Raw genomic sequence first — 22,156 nt, forward strand, 5'->3', positions numbered from 1 at the left:
TTTGAATTCATTCCCATCTTGCAATCTTCTCCAAGATTCAGAACTTGGATCGTGCAAAATCTGTAGTCATCCAAAATATTCCATCATTTCAGAGAAAGACAAAACTCTGAAAAAGTTCCTAGAGCTGATTTAGGTTTCACAAGGTTCTCAAAACTATGACTGGTCAGTGTCCAACAAGAAAGACTATTGTCAACTGCAAAACACTTCCTAATGTTTCATAAGCCATGGTGATGGTTGTCTGTTCATCCTCTGCTTAGAATGACTGTTAGGCCATGGTACTGGCACCCCCTTCAAAGAGCTTTAGAGAGCTTCCTACAGGAAAACTCTCACCTTCTCACAATCTTCTCACTTTGCCCCATACTATCTCCTCACCTCCTGGTCAGATCTTGCCTTTACTCAGCTCCTTTTAGCTTCCTCTCTGCTTCTCAGACCCATGCTTGCCCCAATAACCTGAAGAATAGATCTGCCGTCTAGAATTTTGAGCTATGGATCTTATCTTTTCTGATACAGTTTGTCGTGGCTCTGTCTTATCTTACTACCCAAGGAAATAGCCCTGACATCAATTGGCTTGAATGACATACCTTCAGGAGGCAGAAACAATTCATCTTATTTCACATCTCTTGCACCATACCAGGATTTGTGCTCTAGCTTCTTAACCATTCTCCTAATTTGAGGTTGTCCCTTTCCAATCTTTTCTCTGTATCTTTGCTATTAGCATCCTAAAACACTTCAACATCTCATTAAATCCTTCCATGATTCCATGCTGTTTTAAGATCTACTCCAAACTCCTAGGCCTAAGAGTACCTTACCCTACCCAATTAACTGCTCTCTACACCCCTTTTTTCCAGCCACAGCCGTCTCCTCACTCTCTCCAGAACATACCAAGCTGATCCTACCTCCCACTTAGTATGCCCACTTTGCCACTCTCTTAATCTTACCCAGCATTCAGGTCCTAGCTCAAGCTCACTTCCTTCATGAAACTTCTCATAACTGGTCCACATTGCTCTACCCCCTACTTGAGTACATCTAGCAAAGGGATTGCAAGGGTATGTTGTCTGTAGTATTCATTGTGATGCTTAACTAAATAGAATTGCCCTATGTTGTTACCTATGTTCATCTAATGTGTAATGTGAATGACCAGTTTTCCTAATGGTAGATTCCAGGAAGATAAGAACTGTATCTTAAAATTCTTTAAACTATTCATAATACTAATAAGTAAATACCTGTTGAAAAAAGAACCCAGAAATTCAAACGACTTTCAGGATTGTTGTCTAGTCATCCTTGGGTTAAGACAAAGAATGGGCTAGAGTATCTCATAAAATGTTTTCTCTCCCTGTATTTCTCAGATACTAGACTTTCAGGGTTTTGTTTACGGAAGTTATAATTAAAATTCATGTTTCCAAACAACCAGATGGACTATTATCTCAATGCATCTGCTATATTTCTCATTTTGCATGGGTTTTTAATTTCCATGAGTAATTTGATTCACACAAGTTGTCTTCTTTTCAAATACTTCTAACCTGAGCTCTGATCAAGAGGAGGAAGAATAGAATGATTAAGATTTGGATTTAAATCCCTGGTTTTAAATTTCAACTCTGCCAACAATGAGTTGCATATCCTAAGCAAGTAGCTTAAGCTTATTTTGCCTTTATTTCTTCATTTGTAAAATGGAAATATTAATAATAAGTGGATCTACTTTATTAGGTGGTGTTAAGGATTAAATAACATATACATTAAGCAGGAATTATATATATGTTAGATCTTATTTTTAGCAATCATTTCTCTGTAGGCCAAGAATCAAACATGGAGGCAATATGTAGATTTTGATGTGGTTCTTTTTTGAGAACAGTCAGCTGCTACTAATATTTTCCACAGTCTGATCTAATTCACAGTTTTGAAGCAGATTAATGATAATGAGCCTGATTCTTCCCTCAGTCACAGAAAGGGAAGGAAGTGGATTCACTTCATCCACATGATTTCAAAGTGCAGAGACAAGGGGGCAAGGCCAAAAAGACAAGATGAGAGCAGAGAAATGGTTTTCTGGCATTCTTTTGGAGGCTCCCCTTTCAGTGATGTGTCCAAGCCTACGCTTAAAGCATTAAGTAAATAAAACATCAATATTTCTCACTGCAGTCTCTGACTTGATTGTGTTTTATCTAACTAAACTGGCACATGGGTTAGCTGAATTTAATGAATGTGGCATGATTGATTGGTTGCTTTTGTCCCAAGTTCATTCAGCCATATTTTTGTATGGCCACAGAACTTGTCAGGATGGAAATTGGTCATTTAAAGCCAAATTTCACTCAAAATTTCCCTTGTTTTAGCAACCCAATTATTCTTTATAACTCCTCAATGAATAATAATTTAAGTGTTTTTGAAATCACAATCATTTATATTAACTATATTCAATTAAAAGAATACTAATTTGCCATGAAAATGTATTATTATCAGTGCTAGCATTTATCCATATGTGTCTTAAGTAACTACAGAAACAACATAAAATAAGTCTGAATGTAGATGCTGAAATATTGAGAATGTTGAATGTCGAGAAAGTTATTAAGGAAAAGGTTTACTCCAAACACATTCCATCTCCCCTATGGCTTCTCTTTAGCATCTTCATTGCTTCTCCAAGGTTCTCCCTGTATCACTTACTTATGGTTCCTCATAAGTCAGCAGGAATACATCATTAATGATAGATTTTACTTGTTTTTTGTTTTTGTTTTTTTGTGAGTTTTTTTTTGGCTGTGTTGGGTCTTCGTTGCAGCATGCAAGCTTTCTCTAGTTGCAACAAGTGGGGCTTACTCATTGCCGTGGCTTCTCTTGTTACATGGGCTCTAGGCATGTGGGCTTCAGTAGTTGTGATGCACAGGCTCAGTGGTTGTGGCACATGGGCTTAGTTGCTCCGTGGCATGTGGGATCTTCCCAGACCAGGGATCGACCCCGTGTGCCCTGCATCAGCAGGTAGATTCTTAACCACTGTACCACCAGGGAAGTTCCGGTTTTACTTGTTTTAAATCAAACATTTTAATGAACCATTTGGAAGGACATCAGTATCTAAATCCTCTGGTGCATTTTTTCAAACTGTATCTGAATTATTAGTTTTTTTAAAAAATCTTCATCAAATAGACCTAAGAGAATTATTATTTACACATCCTTTGAAATGCTGGGATTCAGTTCACTTCACTTAATATTGACTTTACAAAGCACTAGAAGGCCCATTTCTAATACTGAGTCGTACCAGTTTAGTCATGTGATCCTGAGCAAATTACCTAAGCTCTTCAAATCTCAGATTTTTTTTTAACCTATAAAACAAAATTTCTAAGTTGGATAATTTTTATACTGCCTTCTAAATTTATTTCCCTATTTTTTTCATAGGATAAGATCTCCAGTCTTATAAGAAAATAAATCATGTCTGTAAATTTCAATTTATCTATCCTTCTGCTGTTGCCCTGATTGCAGAGTTTGAGGTGACAAAATGAAAACTTTCCACTCTGAGGTGTTTTATTTGATACAAATTTATGATAGAAATGACAACCCCAGTATATTAACTTGATCATTGTACATAAAATAGAGTGGATACGCACCAAGTTAAATATTGATAATGTGCAATTCCCTCTTTAAAAGAAACACCTATTAAGAAACCTCATCTATAAATTCATCCTGTGGCTGAAAATTTATTTCATACAACCTAATTCAGAGTTAATGCTAAAGACAGTAAAGAGGAAGAGATTGGTGGAGTCAGGAACAGTAGTTAAAGCAATTTTCATGTTGCTGAAATGTAGCTAATAATATCTACTATAGTGGTTGAGTGTTCTCCAGGATACTGTGACATAAATTCAGTTGCATCATTTAATCTATAAGAAGATTAGATGAGGGCATGTGGCTCCCCTCTCTAATGGCAAAAGGAGAACATTCTCTGGATGCACTGAAGCAGAGATTGGGTTTTACATGATGCTTCTACTGTGGGAATAAGCAAAAGTTTAAATTTGACAGAAATCAGTCTGTTTGATGAAAATCAATCCAAAATCCTGAAGAAAATTAAGCAGTGGCCTTGAATGAGTACAATGCACTATGCTTCTTGCCATTCCTGTTTCCTTCTAAATATTTTGCCTGGTCCCTTGAGTTGGCAGAGTTTCCCCAAAATGGTGGCAAATGCCTGGAATGAGGCCGTTGTACACCAGAATTGTTCATTTTGCTGTTCTTCCTGTCCAAAAAGAATGTGGCCAGCCAGTCCTGGAGGCATGGGGCCTAGCAATCTGTGTTTTAAAAAGGCTCCCTGTGTGACTGTAATACACACTCAAGTTTGAAAACATCAACACAGATTTCATAGTTTCACCACACTTCCTCCCACACCCACCCCACAAGAGTAACAAGGCTTAAAATGACGAGAGAGATTAGATCCAGTTTCTAATTTCAGTTCAATTTTATTCAAAGAATCAGAAAGATCTGACACCTTGGTTTTTTATCCTTATTAAAATCCTCTAAAGCATCACTATTAAAATCTAAGCATTCTTTCCAAGTCTCAAATGAATAGACTATTTCAATAAATATCTGTTGATCTTAGCAACCTTCTCTTCCAGACAATCTCTGAATTAAAGAGAAAGGTGATAACAAACTTACTCTTCCATATTGAGAAGAACCCTAGCAATATGCCATCACAATATGAAAGGAAGAAAAAACTCTCGCTCTGTGCTCTCCTTTGCTCAGCTCAAAGTAGCAATAACTCCAGAAATTTTATCTCTTAGTGGACAAAGAACTATGTATAACAAAACTGAGATCTTATTTTTTCACCTATATGATAAAGACTAAAAAGAATGAAGACTAAAGCTGAAGCACAAATTCAGCTGCAAATAGATTAAACAAGTTAGAAATGTAGTTGTCTCCAGTGTAACAGTCTGGAGGCAGGCAGTCCAGAGCCCATGGTGCAGTCCCAGGTATCAGGGATTTAGACCCTTGCTATCTTGTTGCCGTTCCACATGTGGCTTTCATGTGGAAATTGGCGTCCAAAATGGTGGCAGATCCGTCAGCCGTATCTTCATTCTAAGCAGCAGGTACAAAGGGGAAAGAAGACCTGCCCTTTACTTAAGGAAAACATTCCAGAAACTGCACACACCATGACTTTTAGGTCCCATGATTTTTATTTATACATACCATTATTTTTAGATCCGCAAGAACTTAGTTATTATTAGAACTTAGTTATATTGCCACATCTAGCTGCAAGAGATGCTGGAAGAAGAAGCCTTTATTCTAAGCAGCCTTGTGTCCAGCTAAAAGGAAAAAAAGACTGAGGAGAATGGCTGTTGAGACTCTGTCACAAGTGATAATATCCAGTGCTGGCAAAAGTGTGGGGAAACAGGCTTTTCAAAAAAATATTGCTGGTAGGAATATAAATTGGTGCCATGCTTCTATGAACACTTTGGAAATCTGCATTGCTTTAAAATATGACCCCAACACTTTAAGGAACTTATCCTAGATTTATTTTCAAAAGGATATGTTACTATAATATTTACAATAGTGTTTTTTTCCTAATTGTGGTAAAATAGACATAAAATTTACTCTCTTAACCATTCTTAAGTGTACAGTTCAGTAGTGTTAACTAACTTCACATTGTTGTGCAATCTCCAGAATGCTTTTCATTTTGCAAAACTAAAACTCAATACCCATTAAAGAACTACTCATTCCCTCCTTCCCCTTTCCCCCTACTCTGCCCCCAGTCCCTGGCAACCACCATTCTACTTTCTGTCTCTGAGAATTTGACTGCTCTAGGTACCTCATATATAAGTGGAAAGATACAATATTTGTCCTTTTGTGTCTGTTTATTTCACTCAGCCTAATGTCCTCATGGTTCATCCATGTTGTAGCATATACCAGAATTTCCTTACTTTTTAAGGCTAAATAATACTGCACTATTGTGGCATATATATATATGCCACATTTTGTCTTTATCCATCAGTGGGCACTTGGGTTATGTCTAGGTTTTGGCTATGGTGAATAATGCTGTTATGATCATGGACACATGCCATACTTACCTTTTTTACCATAGTGATTTTAAGAGCACAGTTTTTGTTCTTACTACTTATTGATGGGAAAGTGCATTGCTATAACAATAACAAAAGTTAAATATTAATTAAATATTTGTATTAAATATATATTAATTCTCTCTAATCATCAACCCAAGACTAGCCATTTTGTTTAGGTCTGACATAACATCTGGTTGATCACATCTGGACAACATCTTATCAGGAATGTATAGATTTTATGTGTCTTGCAAAGAGTTGTTTAAAATAAGCCTCTACTTATGATCTCTACGTATGAAAGGCATTCTCATCAAAAGCTGAAGCTGATCTAAGCATGAAGTCATATAGTATTAGTATTATTGTTATTACTGCTATTGTTGTTGTTGTTAATCTCATACTGCTTTTGCCAGGTTTTGCTATCAGGTTAGTGCTAACCACATAAAGTGAATTGGAAAATGTTCCCCCTTCTTCTATTTTCTGGAAAAGATTGTGTAGAACTGATAAGCTTTATTCCTTAAATGTTTGGAAAAATTCATCAGTGAAAACATCTGGGCCTGGGGATGGGGGGTAGTCTAAATTAAGAATTCAATATCTTTAATAGTTATAGGATTATTCAAATGATCTATTTCATATTGGATGAGTTGTGGTAGTTTGTGCTTTTTGAAGAATTGGCCCATTTCAACTAAGCTGTCAAATTTATGTGTGTAGAGTTCTTTGCAGTATTCCCTTGCTATCCTCTTGATGTTTGCAGGGTCTGTAGTGATATCTCCCGACTCATTCCTGACTTATGTAGTTTGTGTCTTCTTTTTTTCTAGTATTATTACTCTTATTAGAGGTTTATTAATTTTATTAACCTTTTCAAAGAATCAGTTCTTTGTTTCACTGATTATTTTCTATTTTTCTGTATTCAAGTTCATTTATTTATATCCTTCTTTATTATTTCCTTCTTATGCTTTCTTTTGGGTTATCTTACAATTCTTTTTCTAGTTTCTTAAGATGGGAAGTTAGATTATTGTTTTGAGACTTTTCTACTTTCCTAAGGTATCCAGCGCTACAAATTTCCTCTCAGCACTGCTTTAACTAGATCCCACAAATTTTAATTTTAAGTATATATTTTAATTTTATATATATATATATTTTAATTTTCATGAAACTCAATGTATTTTTTAAATTTCTTTGAAATTCAGCAGCATGACAAATGCTAGGCTTCCAGGGTTGCTTGGTCCACCAACAATGATTTAGGTAAGAGATAAAATTATATAAAACATACCGACAATTATATTTTCATAACAGTATTAGGCTTTCCTTAAAAACTGGTCTATTTTCTGTAAATGTTTTTATACAAATTATCAAAGTAACAATTATAAAATGTATAAGATGTTGACCCATATTAAATTTCACTATTTGACTTATCTTCCCTACAAAAACATTAGGTTTTTTATATGAAAGAAAATATGAAACTTTGTTTCATGTGGTTCACCTAATAATTCTTATAATGTGATACATACAGTTCTTCTTTAATCATGGCCTTTCAATATCCCATTTCAGGATTTAGGATAACAAAGAAAGAAAAAAAATGTGTGATGCAGATCAGAGTCAGCAGCATGACTCAGAACCAGCTGAGGTCATAGGTCCCCTAAGTCATCCAGATAAGAGAGTAAATTCTTGAGAGCTAATTAAAAGAGAAAGATGAAGCCTTGACTGGCTAACTCAAGTTTTCTAGAGTATCCAAGAGGTCAAGGTATCAGAATGAGAAGAGAATGCCAAAGAAGCTGTCTCAGGTAAAGGCTACTTGCTGCATTTTGAGTTATAGATGACAATCTAGTATGTCCTAAAGGGGGTAACGTATAGACTCAGCTAGATATAAATCTGTTTCTGTGGCTTACAGTGTGACATTAGGTACGTCTGCATGTTTTCAACCTTGTCTATAAGACAGGGATCATAATGCCTACCTTGTAGTGTTGTTGCAGAGATCTAACTAGGTAACATGTTAAGTGCCTGGCGCAAAGTAGGGGCCCAGCATATGTTAGTTCCCTTCTTCATCAGTCTCTAAGGGAGTCATACTCTGGAAAACCTTAAAGTTAGAGAAGTGGTATATGTCACTGGTTCAAGCATGGACTTTTGAACCTCAGTGCCTATGTTCAGTTCTCATTACCATGTGACTGTTGGAAACATACAACCTGTCCATGCCTTGGTGTTCTTTCTATGAACCATGCAACAATACTGCATACCTCCCCAGGTTGCTGAGGAGATTAAATGAGCCAATATATGTAATGTGTTTAGTACACTGCCTGGCACATAGCAAGCACTATATAAGTGCTATTTTATTAGTAGTTTGAGAAAATTAATTGGGGTAGAAGAAAATTCATTTTGAAGGGAAACATGAATTCCTGAGGCAGAGGGGAAAGGAAGAGGAGGAGGAAGGGGGGAGGGGGAGGAGAAGTGAGAGGAAGGGATTAGAGGGAAAGGAGAAGGAGAAGAGAGAAAAGAGGAGCGAAGAGAAGGGGAGGAGAGGAAGAAGAGAGGAGATAAGAGGAACAAAAATATATATTTAAAATATTCCCCTTATTTTTCTAAGAAGTTGGTAGGGATAGTATAAACACTGTGCCAGACAGAGGCTTTCTACATGAAATGTCTCTGGTAATGAAATATAGAGTATTCTTGTTTGCTTTTGAAGGAAAAAAGGAGGTAATGAGGACAAGTGCAGAGAAAAAGACTTTCACAACTGATGAATGAGAATGTAGGTAAAATAGCAAAAGGAGAGGGAAAACAGCTATGCAGCTATGTCACAGACTTGTGGATTCCATTTCAGAGAACAGAAATTGTGAATGACAGATAATCACTTCATTTACTTCTCAGGTCTCTGGAGACAGTTCTTGAGGCAAGAGTATCTTTGAGGAGCTCCTTAGTGATTTTTCCACTTAATAGATTGAAGTCTTCATAGGACACATTGCGAAAATTGGTTTTGCTTTATCTCCTAGATGCATAATCTCTGGTTTTCTTTTTAATAATTGCTTGCAGCTAGCTTGCATGACAGCACTGAACACAAATACCACTGATGATGATGGATGGATGGAGGAATGCGGGTTGCATTGTACTGAAAGCGTAGCGCATTATGTCTGTATAATTGCTTCACCTCCCTTAGGATAGACAAAGTTCAAAGAAATGTGAGCATAGATGACTCACAGACATGTTCTGTGGGGTTACCCAGAATTCATTTCTCTAATTACATTAACCTTTTCTCCCTTCCTCACTCACTCATCACAAGTGCACTCGCTGTGCAGGGCATCGTGACAGGGTATTCAGCCACTTAACTTTCCCACTTTTATTTCTCGTAGCATTTTCTCAAAGACAAAGCACTTAAAAACACTGAAGAGGCAGGAAAACATCCATTTGAAATTGGGCTCTCAATATTTTTGCAAAACATATGATAAGGAGTTTAGGAGTGCCATTGTGAGTATTATTCTTTCAAATTTAATGGTAATATTGCACATTATTATATGCTAATACGAGTTTTAAAAAGCTTTCCTAATTTGATGCTTTCCAGTTAACAATTGTGTGGAAAACTGATTTTTGCCTAAAAACTACCTCTGAAAAACCAGATTCCTAAAAGAGCTTTGCTGGAACGGTATTCCAATTAACAGTATTTTCCCACAAGTGAGATGTTCAACACATGGTCATCCAGACACTTCTTGAACCTTCTCTTGCCTGGGAGTCCACTGCTTAATGAGGCAGCCCTGACTATTGTGGAAGAGTTTGAATATTTAGATGATTCCTTTCGGTCTTGAGCTGAGATATTAACCATACAGTAGACCATACCTCTTCCTTGTGAATATTCCTGGAATATCTGAAAACAGTTGTTGTATGCCCTCTTTGACAAGCTTATGTCTCATTTCATACAGAGTGGTCACTGAACCGAACATCATTTTGGCTAATATCCTAGACATCGTGAGTCTGATAATGTTGCCCGTGAACTCTGACACCAGATAAATGAAGTATTCCAGTATAATCTATTGGTCAGAATAGTTAGAATACAGTGGAACATTTACCTCCTCTCTGCTGAATCTTATTGTTCTTTGCCAGAAGTCTGGGGTTATGTTAATCTTTTCAGAAGCAGCTTATTCTCATTCAAATCCAGTGTGTGACCAACTAAAAACCCTTGTCCTTTTTCATATAAACTATTATACAATCTGTCCTTTCCTTACCTATTGTATTCTGCCCTTTTTTTTAGCAAATCTGAAATATCCATTCTATTGGCTTAATTATTACCCCATGCTGAGGGCAACAAAACAGAATGGCTAAGAGCATATACTTTAGAGCCAGTTTACTTGGATTCAAACCTTAACTCTATCCTTTCCTTGCCAAGTGGCCTTGGGCAAGTGATTTGGAGTTCCCCATCTATGAAATATGAATTAAATGAGCTAATGTGTGTAAAGTATGTAGAAGAATGTATACAGTAAGCGCTAGACAAGGGTTAGCAGCTATTATTTTATGTTCAGCTGTTTCTCCCAGCATTGCATCATCTGTAGACTAGAATACTGTGATTTCTATTCATTAATCCAAGTCATTGATAAAAATGCAAATAGAACAGCAGTAAGGACAGACCCACAGAATTCCCCTCAGATTTTCCTTTGAGTTCTAAGAGAAGAGTAGACATTTGTTTAGCTTTCTGTCTGGAATGTTGGAAGAGGCAGCTTTACACAATTATGGAGGCTCTAGAGATAGCAGCACAGCAGCTTCAGCCATGAGAGGGCCATAAATTACCCTCTTCCTCTTCCCAAGTCTTCCATGACCTAAAGTGGTATAGAGAACAGTTGAAAGTTTCCATGGGCTCTGAGTAGAATGCGGGGTTTAGGTGAGCGTGCGCTAGAGAGAAAGCAACATGATGTGCCTTTCCAGGGTTCTTCAGTGTGGGTAAGGGGTGGATATCAGAAGGGTACTGGGTGGATAGTCCGCTACTAAAGTTAGAATTTAGCTGTGTCTCTGTAGATTGTAAAGGCAGGGGCAGAACACAAGCTGGGTTGGTGCCTACAGACCATCCAATTGCCAATCGCAGCAAATCAGAAGAGTTACCTCTAAAACAAAAGGCTAGTAAGGAGCCCGGTAGATCAAGACCTAAAAGCAGACAGCTCCCTGCCCAGCGATGCCTTGAGGCAGTTGCATCATAGACATTCCTGATTACATTTCTTGCATACATGGCTTTTTCTAAACTATTGTGAAACCATAAATGGATACACTGCATAATTAAAGACCCCCACACACACACTCCCTAAGTTTCCTACCACCACCTCTTTTTACATGGTAGTGCTCCTTCATCCCATTACCACTATCAAAGGGTTCAAGGGCATTCTTTGTATTAGAGTGAAAAGCACCAATTATTTAACCACTGTAGATGAGGTGAAGTATACAAAGACATCGGTATCCAGTTATACTGAAATGGCTTTAACCATGAAACAGTTCCTTTAAGTATTCCCTATGATTCTTCGCCTTTTAATGTGGTATAAACTACTAGCTCTCAACTTCGAGGGTCACTATATCCATTCAGATATGATTATTTAAAAGTAACAGAAAACCCTATCCAAGTTTGTTTACATAATATTTATCAGTCACAGGAGGGGAAGTCAGATGGAGGGCAGGCTGCAGGACATGGTTGAACCAGGGGCTCAACAATGTCATGAGGACTCCAGTTCTTTCCATCTCTCTGCTCTTTGATCTACAATGTCAGACTCATCCTTTCACAATTGTAGGCTGGTTTCCAGACTGGGCCACATGCTTCCTCAGACTGTGACTTTAGTTGAAGAGCAGTTTTTCTCTCTTAAGAGTCAGGAAAAATGCCCACTGATGGGTACATCAGATTTATCTTTCTGTTCTCTCTAATTTAAAAAAAATTATTGCAAAGAGGCACAGGGTTATCCTTAGATCAAGCACACCTCCCTAGAGCAGATATTAGTTCCCAAAATGACCTTGCTGCTACACAGTGGGGGAGCCACAGAATGAGGGGGTTAACTACCAGGACTGCTCTTGCTGAATCTGAGAAACACAGTGGAGCCTGTTCCTGAGAAACACAAATATATACCAAAATTTTCACACAATTTCAAGGGGATCACAGGGCCTCCTGAAGCACACTTACACCTCCTCTAAGAGTCCATGGACCTCAAGGTTATAAACTTCTCATCTAAACACTGTCCCTGGGGTGCAGCCATTCTAACACTATGCCTTTCTTCTTTCTCTAGGCCCAGAAATTGCCACAGTTCTCCCTTTTATCTCCAGAGAAGCAAGGGCGTCATGTGTATGCCAGGATGCTGTTTGGTCTTAACCTGATATATGAAATCAACCCCTCCAGGAGTGCCAGCTTCATTCTTTCTCCTTCCTTCATTATGTGCTTTTCTCCACCTCTCCACACAACCCACAGAGCCCCACACACAGAGGCCCAGCTGGTTTTCAGATCACATGTATCCTTCCTTTCTCCTTGCCTTAAATTCTTTCTTAAAAATTGTTTCCTTAGTACCTACATTCTGCATCAAAATATCCCACATTCTAAAGTACACATTTATTAAGCATTTACTGTGGAGCAGGCATGCTAGTAGGCATTTTGTGTCCATTAAGCTGTAAAATCTTGACAACTTCACAGAAAAAGTATTATTTGCTTTGCTCTAAGGGGAGGAAGCTGCTGTACAGAGAGGTCTGTTAGCCAGGGGCGGAGCTGGGATTTGAACCCAGATTTTCCTTTGACTCCAGGTCACGTGTGCTTCCCACAGCTCCTCCGCATGCTGGACTTTCTATGCTCCCCTTAGGCCTGTCTCAGCCTCAGTTCTGGGCATGACAAAAAAGACCAAATTTCCAAAGAAGTCTTTGCTAAATACCTCTTAGTATTTTCAGTATTTCAGGTCTCACATTTATATAAAGCCATGAAAATATCAGTTCTTGATCCAGAGTTCATCCTTCAGTTCACAATGGCTATATGGGAAATTTCATCCTAGTTTCATAACTGATATTCTCAAAAAAAGGACTGTTTTTTTCACCAGTCAACAAAATTTCAGTTTTTTTCATTGCTTCTACTTCTTCTCGGAAGGTCTTAATTTGACCTAGTAATCTGAAATATTTGGCATGTGATGTTTGAGCAAAAGAACGCAATTGTTTTCTTCCCTGTTTTTAGCCCTAACTCTCTGAAGCTCTTGTTTAGTTTTCCTAATCTTAGTCATGGGGACCAATCGTCTTCTCCACATTCCAGCCAGGGGAGTGGATTCATAGACAGAAACAATCTTTCTACAATGCTGTGATTATGAAGAGAGACAGAGCTCTCCTTTCAAAGCTCCTTGCTTGAAGTAACCATAATCACACCGCAGTTCTGTCATGTTGATAAGAAAATCAAATACCTTCTTCTCCTTGAGTCAGAAAAAATATCCTGCTATTTATGATGTGTATAAATAACAGTTACAAAATTGAATGTGACACAGGTGTATGTAGGGATGAAACAGAAAACTGAAGCTTGGGTATCTCCATAGACCTGAGACTTAGGTTGATAGAATAACAAAGAGAAAAGGAGACTTTGTAGGTATATAGTAAAAGGACTGGGTAATATCAAAAGTATTTAGTAACTAGTATGGTACAGGCTTGGTACAGGGCCCTAGAGGCCTCCAGCCATACCAAGGCCATCCTGTTTAGATGCTGGAGAGTTGCAGAGGGGTTTGGTGGGGGGGTCTGGAGAGTCCTGGGGGAAGTGCCATAATGGTGAGGGTGCATTGGCTACTTATTTGCTGAATAGAAATATCTCATATATAGCTTCTGCCCTTAAAGGTGTGAACCTGCTGCCTATCAGCTTGGAGAAAGAGAGGTAGGTGACCAGACACCTGAGAGTGCCCAGGACAGTTTCAGTTTGTACTTGTTATTCCAGTGTCATTATCAAGAGCTCTTTCTTAGAGAGTCATATTTGGTCTATGTGACCTTGTATTAGAATGTCCATATGATATATCTCAAAGTGTCCTTGATTGGACAGTATATGATACAGTCACCCTAATAAAAGGACACAAAGACAAAATATGGTTCTCTCTGAAGCAAAAATTCACAGGCAGGGGAAGACCTTGGCATCCAAAAGGAGGAAAAAATGGTAACAGAGAAAATATCCCCACTAATCGCCCAGCAAAGACTGTGGGTATGTGGATGTCAGTTTTCAAGATAATCTAGGGACTCAAGGACACAGCCAAAGACAGCCCAGGATAACAGGGCTGCCAACAGATCCCACTGCCAAAGTTCCAGGAAAAATAAGAGCTGGAGAAAAGGCAAAATACACAGGGAAACTTGGCAAGAGACTCCTTCTGCTACAATAAGCAAAACAAAAGACAACCCAAAGAATGGCCTGGGCTACTTTGTATGGTCTTGGAGGCTGTGTACCACCCAGCAACAAGGGTGCCATTCCATAGACCACCATGCAAACACCACCCTAGCACTGAATAATACACAGACTACATGTGGTAGCCTCAAGAGTAGCTTCTCTGTGCCCACAGAGAATATAGTTTTTGATATGCACATTTTTAATTAATTACATTTCTTTTCTGAAACTCCTACAGTCTGTTCAATCATTCATATGCTTTATTCAGGTTATGTGCCAAGAAGTCCATGGTATGACTTAGTTGACAACCTTGAAGAAAAGGAATGTCTCCATCCTACCATCAAGGAACAAAGTATATCATAGACAGTATTTTAAAAATAAAGGAGATAAAGTGGTGAAAAAGGATTTATTAGAGATTCTCCCACATTGTGGAACAATTCACAAAATACACATTCTTATCAGTTCACAGACCCTATCACTTCCTTTGTATAATATTCTTTTGCTTGACAAGGAGTGCAATTAAAGACCATCACACGTTACATGGTGGGCAAGGTTAGTCAAGGGATTCCATTTATTATAATCATGACATCATTAAATCAGGCATCTTTCAAATCATCATGGAAAATAAATATAATACTGGTATATTCCAAACTCTCTCACAGACATTGGGTACAAATGAGGAATTCATTTACACTAATACCCACAAATTACAGTGTCTTCAAGTCCCTCCTTTTGTTGCTAGAACTAAATGGAGAAATAAAATTTTTCTCTGACAAAAGGGTCAGGGGTGGCTGAATTAGAATGTCAGTGAGGGCTCTCAGTGATCTGAAATGATATTTTTGACAGTCGTCAGGAGCTGGAAAAAAATAGTATAGTTTGTATGGTAGCTAGTAACTCTTAGGTCATACTTGGCACGTTCCCACCTTCATGCCTTTGTCTACACCATTTTCTTCTCTGATCGCCTCCTAACCTTTCAGCCTGCTGAAATCCTGTTCCTCTTCAAGGCCTCTTCTATGAAGCTTTCCAGATTCCTCCAACAAAATGCAATGTCTCCAACCGCTGCAGCTACACCTGTCTCATGGTATGTTTGTCTGTCATCTCTAATAAACTTCCTGAGCTTATGGGAGAACCATTCTTTATTAATATTTGTATCTTACTGTAGTATTGAGGAGAATATGTTTAAACATATTATAAGTTATTTAATATTCCTTTAATCAGATTAGGAAATAAGGAATAGCAGTCTCACTTTCATTCTATATTCTGCATCCGTGAAAGCAACTGTTGTGCCAATTTACAACAAAGTCTTTTCAATACACGTCCTCTTAGAATGTGTTCATGGTGGACCTACCTTATGTTTTGTGTCAGCAGGATTGCACTGCTTCCCTGCCTCCACACATACATATCAGTTAGGACTGCATTTGGTTGCAAATAACAGAAACCTGAATATGTAGACTTTACTAAATAGGGGCTTATTTTTTATTTTTATCCTGTAACATGGGCTTTAGGACAGAAGCCAGTGGCAAAACCTGGAAATAGAAGGATGGTACCTAGAATCAAAAAAAAGAAGACAATTTTCCTGAGTCAAGAGAGTCATGATTCTTTCATTGATACATGGTTAATTCATCAGATTTTTATTGAAAACCTACTGTGGTGCTGTCTACTGGCAAGAGACACTGTAATTAGTATAAAATAGTCCATGATCTCTAACAGCAAATAATTTAGTAACTTAGAATGTAAGCATGTATGTAGAATGACATTCACAGTTAAGTTAGGTCTGGATCTTAAGATCCCTGTGATCTTAAAGGAATGGTCTATGGATCACTTCACAGTGAGATTTAAGGAAAAAACTTAAGCTCCCAGAAGGGATTCTCTAAAACCTATAAGCTAGGCTAAGCGAATCTGACAGTGTAAAGCGATATTTGTGATTTCCAGTAACTCTTCATAGTTTGTACCATGCCATATACTCACGCTGTAGGGGAATGTAGGTGGACTTCATGCAGTTGGATGCAGCAAATCAGCTGAAAGCACAGAGGAGGGGAAGAAGTGGGGCAAGGAGAGACACAAGTGTGACTTCTGACTGAGAAATTGTCCCTTTGGGGGTTATTGTAGCGAAGGGTTATTCTAAGATCTACTGGTACTTGAAAAGCAATGCCATCAGGACCCAGTTTATTTTATCACAAAATTCTCATATGTTTTGTTAGAAAATTTCACAATTTTATGTTGCCAGAGTGGCTCAGTGGAAAAGAGCCGGCCACTTAATTTGGCACCAAGTCAGTTCATGTTCTCGCCCACCTAGTAAGTAGACTTAAAATGCAAACAGGGCACTGGGACCCCAGGGATATGAGATGAAAGTACCCACTGACCAAGCCTGCTTCACTGAGACCCTCAGCAGGCCCAAGACAAAATTTAAGTAGCATAGTACTGGCACGGGAGAAAGTTCCAGAATCTCAGAAAGTTTCAGAACATTTATTTTTTGGATACACATTATGGTTTGGTCTTTGGAATTGTGAAAGCAGAATGGTGAAAGGGCACTCGAGTCCTGCAGTTCAATATGTAGACATTCATTTATTTGCTGCTCTTGTCTCCCCACCTCCATTTTGAGCTCTGATTCTTAAATTCCAGCCCTTCTGCCTGATAGTCCCTCAATTTACAAAACTCTAGCCTTTGTCCTTATTGGTATATACTTTCCTAATTCTTCTAATGTCATTTTAACATCATTTTGAGGAGGGAATAAACGTTTATGGTCAATCCACCATTTTCAACTGGAAATCAATTTCTCAGATTCTTCAATCCCTTGCTGACTCCATTCAGCAAAGATGAGGAATGCCAGTACATTCTCTGAACACTAAATTCAACCCTATACAACTCCAGGACCTGGGCTTATGCACCTCTCAAAATATCCAAGACAAACTTTTTATGAACTTTTAGAAAATGCAAGAGAGAAAATAGACATTAACTAGCACAGTTTTCAAAATAACCATTTGTATTGAATGACAATTTTGTAACAAAAAAATAAAAATGCACTTTTATTATGTACTTGTTGCCTATTGGTAGCAGGCTTTGGAAAATATCTAGGTCACTGAGTGATATAAGCAAAACTGTCAGTAACATGGAGACAGTGTGGTCAAGCAGAAAACACACAATTGCTCACGAGGCAGGCTTGGAATCTGGATTCTTTCGTTGCTGTAGGAGAGTACCTCATCCTGGTCACTAACAGTCTTATGACGAATCACGGTGACAGGAAATTGTGTGCAACTAATTCCTACCACGAGAAAGCTATACCCACTGTGACAGGCGAGCTGCTTGCTGGAGACAGAGGGGCCCATTAAGCAAGCACCGCATCTGACCTGTTGCCGGGGTTTAGACACTGTCTGCAGCCTGGCTGGCTGCCCGTTGCTCCTGGCGGCTGTGAATCAACATTGTGACAGAGAGGGCACTGGGTCAACAGCATTCCATTAACAGATCAAAGTGTTTTCTTTTAGACTCTTATAGCAAAGGAGAAAGAATATGGAAGATAACAGCTTAGAATGGACACGAGCTTGGCAGAAACAGACATATAAGGATTTCTAAACGTACATCTGAAAAAGCCAAAGACCCTAATGAACTCACACTGCCTGGTAGTCAGAATTAAATCTTCTAGCCCAATGGTTCCCAATATTTTTCCCACCACTACTCAAAGGAGGCCACAGGTTTCCATCAGGGGCCTCTCAGAACTCTGGAAGCTCTAACAGGTGATTCCGTTGGTACTCAACCATCTCAGCAGAGTGGCTCATTTATTCCGCAGTCCAGAAGATTATGTCATAATTTTTATACAGCTTGTTTTTAAATCAGTTTGGAAGCCTGATGGAAAAAAAATTAACATTCATTGGGTAAGGGGTAGAATTCTGAGTTTTTAACATTTTTTGAAGAATATTTTACATTCTCAAGATATTATCAGTGACAATTCATATTGTCTTCTCCTAAATACAGTTTTCTTATTTATTAGCTATCTCAAGTCCATGAAGATAATTTTTAAAGAAAAATATTTAGAGGTTACTCACTCTACCTTTCATGAATGTTAGCCACCTCTTGTATTGATTTGGTTTGGGAAAATAAAGGTGGGGTTTATTTCATATGATGGAATGGAATGAGATTCACAACTATGAAAATGATTCTAGGACCAGGAAAAAAAAAAGCTTGATAGGTAAAGAAGGGCTTAAATTCTCTACACACAGAATATACAGACATAAATGTTGGGAAGTAACTTTCAGGAGAGAATATGTGATTACAGATGGGATCTGAATGTAATATATATATTTTTTGAATGTAATATTTTAACGTATCTTTAAACATGGCTCATTTATTTCATTTTGTTTTCCATTAAGACACAGATGGTGTTAAAAAATTTCATTCTGGGCCATGTTTAATTTCTCTAAATGGACAGCTGCCATAAGCACGTATGAATGGCTGTTGAGTTTGTTCACTAGGAGAGAATTTCTATTTAATTATATACATACACTACTGCATGGCTCTCTGTTGGGGATATTATTTTGTTGGTGATTTAATTAATTCCTTGCATAGGTGACTATCTAACAGTATCTAGAGTAAGTGGATATATTTATATTGTGATAGGAAGCACTTTGTTAATATTATTTTTATATGTGTGAATAATAGCACATGACGAAAAAGACCAAATTGAATCCTGAATTACCTTATGTCTGGTATTTGATTTAGGGGAAATAAAATCACTTTTACTGTTTCAAATCAAACAGCTAAACAAATAGTTAAATTTAGTCATTAGATGGGGCTGTTAATATTTGAGCATCTTCCAAATGCAATCTAGGTAAATAGGAAATGCATGATAGTTTGTTACTATATGACTTTCTGTGACTTAATAATTTATATCTTTTACCAAGGCCTTCTTTCACCCTCCATTTTAGTCAAGTCAGTCGTATCAAATATACTGATTACATTTATCAAAAATGAATCTAGGACTTCCTAAGTGGCGCTGTGGTGAAGAGTCTGCCTGCCAGTGTAGGGGACACGGGTTCGAGCCCTGCTCCAGGAAGATTCCACATGCCACGGAGCCACTGAGCCCATGCACCACAACTATTGAGCCTGTGCTCTAGAGCCCGTGAGCCACAGCTGTTGGGCCCATGTGCCGCAACTACTGAAGCCCACGCGCCTCGGACCCGTGTTCTACAAGAGAAGCCGCTACAATGAGGAGCCTGCGCACCACAATGAAGAGTGGCCCCCGCTCACAGCAACTAGAGAAGGTCCGTGTGCAGCAACGAAGACCCAATGCAGCCAATAAATAAATAAAATTTAAAAAAAAATGAATCTACGTATTCTCAGATCTACAAGTGGGAACTAAGCTTTGATTTAAAGGGATCATCAGTAATTAATGCCAGATACATGGTGAGAAAATAGTTTTATTTAGTCAAAATTCTATGAGCACTAGGCATGCACTGTCCTTCAAGATTAACAACAACAACAAAATACTAGCTAGGTCAGGGAAATTATATTCTGCTTTGTTTCTCTCCTGGGAGTTATCTTGGTCTGCAATCAATCCTTCAGAAAAATCCCTCACATTTTCACTTTTGTGCAGTATGTTAACTGTGAGCGAAATGATGGTGTATGTCAGTCAAATGTAAAGCATCACCTCTGTTGGTATTAAAACCTGATGATTAATGCAGAAGCTCATGGCAAGTCAGGTTAATCTGAACAATATATTATTTCCTTTCAGTCCACAATCTGTCATTTCACAAACCATGGTTAATAGAATGCCCCAAATAAAAGACCTGTTTAAATGAAAATGTATAATATATTCTGCATCTCATTTATATCTTATTGTGTTGAAAGGCAGGCTAACATTAGCTAGTCTGTGAATATAATATGAAGGAGATGATATACTTATTTGTTTTAAAAACCTTAGGTATTCCTTTTAAACACTGGATTTCCAAAGGCTTGCAATTATTTAAAATTTTAGTTCCTATTTTACTGACTTATTACATTTAAAAGATCTAAATTAAAATTTAATTAAAGGATCTAAAAGAAATCATTGAAAGAAGTAATATGCACATTAAAAATAATCCCTAATTCTAGTCTCTTGGATCTTAGAAAATAAAAAGTAGAATTATTGTATTTTTATTCACTTGTCCTAGTATAATAGATGTCAGCTACCTGGATGATTCCAAATCTTCTAGCTTGCTAAAATCACCCAGTCCTTTAATACTTAAAAATTGTTCAAATATCCTGACTTACCTAGAGATGGAATACTAGTCTCTCGTCAAGAAATGGGGAGTGGCATAGAGGTTTAGGTTTCGCCAAATCTCTGGTTCTGGGAGCCGCCTGATTTCTCTGAATTTTTGATCTCCGCTGTCATTTCACCCCTTGACGAGGCGGCCCTTTTCCATATAGAATCAATAAGCTCTACGGCCTGATTGTTCCCCACACAACTTGTGTGCAACTCCCCTTTTCCTAAAGTTTCACCCCATCTAGGCTGTGACTATAGCAAACTTAACGAAGAATTTGGGAGGAAGGCGGGGTGGGGGTGGCATAGACCTCAAACAACTAGAATTATTTATCAGACTATACCTTTCAAAGCATCTTTGCATTCCAACCACTTGGGGAATTTACACTATTTCTCACCTCTCCTTATCTCCAGTTTCCTTTCAAATGGCTGGCCACTCTTCTCTCCTCTGACCTCCCCCATCTCCTTCCTGATAAGATCGCTGTCCCCCTCCAAGGTTCCATTTGCTCCTTTCGCAGAACAGAACTGGAGCTCTTCACCCAGCCCCAGTTCATAAAGGCATTGCTGGGCAGAGTTAGCGGATGTGAAGCACAGCCTTTAAAGCACACTCCTGCTCAGCACAGACAATGCTCTGCAAGGGAGGAATTCTGTAGTCGTCAGTTTCCTCTCCCTCCTATAACAGGAAGTGATTTAGGGATTAAGGACTTTGAATTTGGCTGTGAGATGAAAGGGAGCAGCAGACAATGAGAATTTGGAAGAAATTCTATACCTTCTAGTCAACCTTTATGCATATAACGAGATCTCAATGCCTTCTGTTGCAGACAAGGAAACTGAGACCTACAGAGGTCAGGAGCCTTGCTAGAGGTTATACAGCACTTTCTAGTTGGATATAACGGTCTGGTCCAGAACTGTTTCCAGGAGCTCATGATGCAACTCAATTTCTCAGAAGCCAAACAGCATTTCATCTCCATATATTTAATTCTGGACTATGTTGCCAGCAAAGGTCCCAGGGGAAAGAATAAGGGCATATAGAGCCGGGGAGGCACACAGCTACTTACACACCTAAATCATATCATCACAAATACTCTGGTGTGTTCACTCTTCAATTTTCAGTGCTCTGCTAACCATTCATGTGTCATTAATTCTCTAATTTCTGGGCATGACGTTGATCTTATGGAGGGCAGTTTTCACTCAAATCCTTTGCAGCTTCCAACAGAGATAAAATACCAAGCTGAACGCTTCTTGTTATGACCCACAAGAAAGTGAATTGGTTAAACTTCTTATGTTCCTGGAAAAAACAAAGGGGGTGTGGTGGGGAAGGAGAGGTAGAAAGAGAAAGAGGGAGAGACAGACGGAGGAAGAGGCAAACGGAAAATGATCACAGTCTGCCACGTTGCTGAAATACGCCAAGAAAAAATACTTAACGTCATTATCCACTAGTAGAAATGCAATATCTTCTATAATAAATTATGTTCCTAACACTTCTGTCTTAAGTTAGCTATAATACCTAAAGAAACCATTTATAAATACTAAGGAAATAGGAGTAATAAACCTGAGAGCTACATTTGACTGATGTGG

The sequence above is a fragment of the Hippopotamus amphibius genome, chromosome 10, assembly GCF_030028045.1.
Source record: "Hippopotamus amphibius kiboko isolate mHipAmp2 chromosome 10, mHipAmp2.hap2, whole genome shotgun sequence".
Taxonomy (NCBI): Eukaryota; Metazoa; Chordata; class Mammalia; order Artiodactyla; family Hippopotamidae; genus Hippopotamus; species Hippopotamus amphibius.